Source organism: Elephas maximus, chromosome 20 (genome assembly GCF_024166365.1).
Source record: "Elephas maximus indicus isolate mEleMax1 chromosome 20, mEleMax1 primary haplotype, whole genome shotgun sequence".
NCBI classification, from domain to species: Eukaryota; Metazoa; Chordata; class Mammalia; order Proboscidea; family Elephantidae; genus Elephas; species Elephas maximus.
Genome location: NC_064838.1, coordinates 52,466,886 through 52,473,171, shown reverse-complemented (window position 1 = coordinate 52,473,171; position 6,286 = coordinate 52,466,886). Strand labels below are relative to the sequence as shown.

At 45.4% G+C, this 6,286-nt stretch overlaps 1 pseudogene; it reads right to left on the bottom strand.

Moving 5' to 3' along the window:
- Positions 1–314: 314 nt before the first annotated feature.
- Positions 315–909, bottom strand: LOC126063629 (kallikrein-5-like; annotated as a pseudogene).
- Between the last annotated feature and the right edge of the window lie 5,377 nt (positions 910–6,286).

Genomic DNA, 6,286 nt, shown 5'->3' with positions numbered 1-6,286 from the left:
TGGGGGTCCGGAGGGAGTGTTGGGGTCCCTGGGGGAAAGGGGACTTGCAGTGGTGGAGACCAAACCAAAAAAAAACCCATTGCCGTTGACTCAATTCCTACTCCTAACGATCCTATAGGATAGAGTAGAACAGCTCCATAGGGTTTCTAAGGCTGTAAATCTTCACGGAAGCAGACTGTCACATCTTTCTCCAGCTGAGCAGCTGGTGGGTTTGAACTCCTGAACTTTCGGTTACCAGCCGAGCGCTTAACCACTGTCACCAGGGCTCCTTTGGTGGTGGGATGACTCATGAATTGAACTGGTGGTGTCGTGGATCACGTGGTGAACTGGTAGAGGTTGGTGTAGATGCTGGGTTTGTTGGGCTAGTCACAGAGGAATCTCTCCAGGATGCAAGGCCCTGTACAGAGCCACTGCAGACCACGGGACCCCAGGAGTTGCTCTGGCAGGAGCCTCGCTCCACCTTGTGTCTGGCACAGAACATGGTAAGATCTCCCTGGTCTGGGTAGGCCTTCCTGCACCTGTTGTCGCTTAGCATAGTGATGTTCAAGCACTGGAAGGCCTTGTGAAAGTTAACCTGGGGGCTGCTTGTAGTCCCCCAGCCAGATACCAAGCAGGTGGTCCCAGCAGATGGACAATGAGAGGAGATGTTGACGGGCTTGACATTCTGAGTCTCATGAGTTATTTTGTTCATCTTGATAAACATGAGGTTTTGGAGTGGCCAGGGTGGGAGAAGTCAGGTTGGAGAATGTATTTGACCCCTTGGAGCTTCTGCTGCCCAGATTCACAGGTGGGTGAAAGGAAATGGTAAAGCAGAAGGACACTGAAAACAGGCTTCCTGCAACGTGCAGCCATGAGCAGCCACTTCAGAGCCACCAGCACTACCCAGCGGTAGAGTTGGTTGAGTCTCATCTCATTTCTTAATTGCTGCTTCCATGGGCATTGATTGTGGATCCAAGTAAAATGTAATCCTTGACATCTTCAATATTTTCTCCATTTATCATGATGTTGCTTATTGGCCCAGTTGTGAGGATTTTTGTTTTGTTTTACAGAAGCTACTCAGTAAAAATGTGCTGCTTTCAACAGTGATTTTGTCACTTTGGCTGGAGTGTAGGGTGCTTGGAGACAGGCAGTTAATGTCTCAGTTACCTGTTGCTGCACAACAACTTACCTCAGAACTTAGTGGCTTAAAAACAACAATAAACATGTATTACCTCTTGTAGTTTCTGTGAATCAGGAATTCAGGAATGGCTTGGTTGGGTGGTTCTGGCTTGGAGTCTCAAGAATTGAGACTGACATGTTGGCTGGGGCTGCCGTCATCTGAAGGCTTGACTAAGGCTGGGGGATCCCCTTCTAAGGTGACTCACTCATACGGTTGGCAAGTTGGTTCTGACTTTGGCGGGAGACCGCACTTCCTTCCCATTGAGCTCCTCCACGGAGCTGGTTAAATGTGCTTATGACATGGTGATTTTCTCCTGTGTAGGCAACCTGAGAGAAAGAGAGTCAGGAGGAAGCTACAACCTTTTGATGGCCTACCCTCGGAAGTCATATAGTTTCACTTCTGTCACATTCAATGGACTAGAAACAAGTCACCAAATTGGGCCCACATAAGGAGAGTTAGGCTCCACCTTTGAAAGAGAGAAGTGTCAAAAAATTTGCAGACATATTTCAAATCACCACAGATAAAGAAGGTGGGAAGATTTGTGTGCTCAGAACTCAAGGACTCTCAGGGCTGAGTGGGACTCCGAGGGATGAAGCCTTCTGTGGAGACCCACTTGTCTGTCCTGGTGTTTTCTATCCAGGCAATCATGAACCCCAGGCAGTAGGTAAGGTAATAAATGAACAGCGGATCAAAGCTGTGAAGAAATCAGAAATGGCTCAGACTAGGACAAAAGTGCTAAACACCTGGCAAGCACATAAGCATGAGGCCATGAACCCCTTGCCCCCAGGAGAATCAGGGAGTGGCATCTGAGCTGTATTCTTGTGAAGTCTTTAGTAAGTCCCTGAGTGTGGCACTGGGTGTATATAGAGAAGGTTGAATGTGCACAGTCTGGCTTGCTCAGCCAGCACTGGGAGCCATTCATGGAAGCTGAGACCTGGAGGGAATCCCACCGCCATAGCAGCAGATACTACCCACCACACATCTGCAGAGATCTTTTGAAGCCACACAGTGTTTGCATACAGCTTTTCAAGGTGTGATTTTCCCACAAGAAGACTATGAATTCATCAGGGTGGATTTTAAGCGCCCTAGCAGTTGCGTCCTTAAACTTCTTTTGCCCACCTAACCCCTATCAAAGGCCCTTCACCATTGTTGGATCTTCTCTCCCTCTTTGCTCCTACTTCCCTGAATGTGCTTGCCCTGCTTGTGGCTCGCCATGTCTCAGCTTCTTGACTCTATGTCTTTGAGAGACCCTCCTCTGCCCACCGTCTTCAGGCCTCCTTCCCTGCTCAAAATCCCTCCACCCCTTGAAGTTTCAAGATTTTCCCAGTGAATGAATGAGTCTGAGGAGTCCTTTAGTTCCCTCGGGAAGCAGCTAATGCCACTTTTGAGCCCTTTCCTCCTGCTGTCCCAGGCTAATGAAGGTAAGGAAAAATACAAATTGAAAGTAAGAGAGGTTTTAAATCTCCCTGTTGAAAGTAAGGGAAGACATTTCCCTTCTCCCTCATTCTTTCAGAATTCACTTCAGGTAACTCGTAACAAAAATCTTTGTCTTTCTGAAAAGTTTGTAAGTCAAGGATGTTTCCTCAAAGACCTGGGACCCATCTCTTTTGGATTATAAATTATCAAGGAAGATCACATACCTATCTCCAGTTTCCTGGAAGGAGATTAGCATAACTTGAGGTATTCTGCCATAAAGATACTGGAAAATTAGCAATTTTATCTTAAAGATGAATGTAATATAATGAGTTGTATCCACCTTAGCTATGTAAAGGATAAAATTTCTTTCTGTCTTTGTAATCTCTCTAGCAGATTCCCTGTTGTGCGTCACATTCTGGTTTAACGCTTATTCAGTAATGTCTTAGGCTGGGTTCTTTAGAAGTGCAAAACTAGGGAAGCATACATAAATAATTATATAGAGAGATTTATCTCAAGGAAATGGCTCATGCAGTTGTGGAGTCTGGCAAGTCCCAAATCTGTGGGTCAGGCTTCAAGGTGGAGGCTTTTCCTTATTCACGCAGTTGCAGGGCTGATGAACCCAAAACTGGCAGGTCAGGGGAGAAGGCTGCTAGTTCATGGGGTCGCAGGAACTGGTGAACCCCAAGATCTGCAGGTCAAGTCACAGGCTGCTGGCTCACATCCCATGAACCAGAGGTCAGAGGCTGACAAGTCAGATACAGGATCCAGAGAGAGCTTTGCCAGAAAGTATGTATTGTATGCAGGCCACACCCCCAAGGAAACTTACTGGCTTTCAACTGATTGGCTGTTCACATCAGATCACAGCATGGAGGATGCTTACATAATATCTGCCAAGCCACTGAGAATCATGGTCTAGCTAAGTTGACACATAGCCTTAAGCATCACAGATAATAAGACTTTCCTTTCTCTAATTATTTTTAGAGAGGTTTTCTGGGTCGAGAGTAGATTTTGTTTTTAGTAACTTTTCCCCAGTATGAACAAGACCTTCTCCCCCCTCCCTCCACCCCGCTGTCATCTTCCTATGTGTATGCTAGGACCCCTGGACAGGCTGTCGCAGGGCAGGAGTGTGTTGTACTCAGTTCTATCAGCTCCTCAGGGCCTGCATGCAAGGTCTAACTGTTGTGATTACAGTTTGTGTTTTTAAAAGTCGATGCTGAGTGTATAGAACCCCAAATAAATGTTCCTTTTGATAGCTTGGTTCAGAATTTCTTGGATCTGGCTGTGTGACCTTGCACAAGATGTACAGTCTCTCAGAGTCTTCAATTCCATATCAGCAAATGGGGAACAAATACCAACCTCATTGTGAGAATTAAAGGACATAAAGTTTGCGAAACTTTGAGCTCTTCCTAGAAAGGTTTCAGAAAATGGGACCTTTGTGTCCTGTCCTCTTTGCAGGGCTACTGTGGGGATTGGAAAGGTGTTGTGGAGGCTGGACAAAAGGGGGCCGTGACTGTTCTGGAATCCTTTTCAGGTGATTACAGTCAACTCTGAACTTTGACTGTTGTTCTTGTAGGGTGCCATTTTTCCCCTTTCTCTCTTCCTCTGCCTTTAGAATCTTATCTTTCAGGACCAGTTCCTACATTCCACCTCTATGAGACTCACTTTGACCCCCTCCCACCTCTCATCCCCACAGAAATAATTACTTTCTCTTCTGTGCTCACATTGTAAGCTGATTGTTTCTTCACTATAACATTTCCTGAAGTCTGACTTGAACTACACAACATTTTGTATAAATATCTTTTCCCCTCAAGATTTTATTATGAGGCATTTCAAGACTACCGTGAAGTTGAATTTTAGTTAGCATTCTTATCTCCAGTACCTAGTTTCTCCCATTAACATTTTGTCATACTTGTTTTATCACATATCTATCCACTTTTCATGCCTCTATCCATCCATAAATCAGTCTAAGTTTTTATACATTTCTAAATAAATTATAGGCTCAGTGCACTTCTCCCAAAATACTTCTGGGTGTACAGGGTATCATTAATCGGAGCTCAATATTTGTTTAGCTTTTTTCTACTTAGATGTGAAATTTACATACAATGAAATAGACAGATCTTAAGTGCACGTTTGCTGAATTTTGACAAGAGTATACGCCAGTGTAATGCAACCCCTATGAACATAAAGAACAATATCATCACCCAGAAAGTTCCTTCCTGCCACTCCCCAGCCAAACTTCTCCCCTGTTCCCATCCCTAGCAGCCACTCTCTTGATTTTTCTTCCTCTTTTGCCTATTCTAGAACTTCTTATAAATGGTATCATACAGTATGTAGCCTTCTGTAAGAATTCTTTTACTCGGCATTTTTGTTGTTGCTGTTAATCAACCCACTATTTTTTTTAAATAATTTTTATTGTGCTTTAGGTGAAAGTTTACAATCAAGTTAGTCTCTCACACAAAAACCCATATACACCTTGCTACAAACTCCCAATTACTCTCCCCCTAATGAGACAGCCCGCTCTCTTCCTCCTCTCTTTCTTTTCATGTCCATTTCACCAGCGTCTAACCTCCTCCACCCTCTCATCCCCCCTCCACGCAGGAGATACCAACATAGTCTCAAGTGTCCACCTGACCCAAGAAGCTCACTCCTCACCAGCATCCCTTTCCAACCCATTGTCCAGTCCAATCCATGTCTGAAGAGTTGGCTTCATCAACCCACTATTTTTAATATCATAGAAACGGTTAACATTTTTTGGTCTTTCACATCTAAAAAAATGCACTTAATTTGTTAGAGCAGTTTGAAGTTTACAGAGAAATATCACAGAAAGTGCAGAGAGTTCCCAAATGCCACCTCTCCCCCTTGTAATAGCTTGCATTAGTATGGTGCATTTGCTACCATCAATGAACCAATACTGATACATTATTATTAACTAAAGCCCATAGTTTACATTAAGGTTCACTCTTTGTGTTATACTAAAACTGAAGTCTCTGCCAAGGATTCCCCCCACCCTAGCTTGCAGCCGGCCAAGCTGAAGTTTCTAACTGTGGTTTGGCCCTGACCATGCTTTGATCTTGGCGCATGCACAGGACCTGAAAAGCTGTGTCCTCAACCTGACCCTGGACCTGAGCATCCTGGGAAAGGAAGATATTTTCCAGCACACCATGGTCCCTGAGCCCATTTGCAAAGCAAAAGGTCCCTTCCTTTGCAGCATGACTCAGTACCCGGATCTCCTAATCGGGCTTGGGAGGGCTCAGAGGTTTGGATTTTGGTTGCCAATCCCTGCCCCCTGGAGACTTGAGGAGATAAAAGCTCCCAGCTCCCCTGGGGTGGGGAGCTCCTGGTCTTTTGGCCATGAGGCCCCACATTGCTCCTTGTTTAGGCAGATAATAAATCCCCACTTTCTGTTTCCCTTGGAACTGGTGGTGTGGCATCTGTCTTATTTTTACTGGCTGATAGGACAGGACAAGAACCCACACTCAGTTACAAATTCTGGTGAATCTGCCGGGACCCATGGACTCCAAAACCTGGGTGGTGAGTATCCAGACCCCCGCAATCCCTTAGGGTATGCCCCAACCCTGTTTGGTCAGTAAGGTGTTTCAAGGGGCCACCATGATCCCTGCCCCAGGACAAAGTCCAGTGGATCCCCACTGCAGCTCGGAAACAGAAACTGGATAGGGAATGGGTCTGAGCCCCTCCCCTAAATTAAGGTAA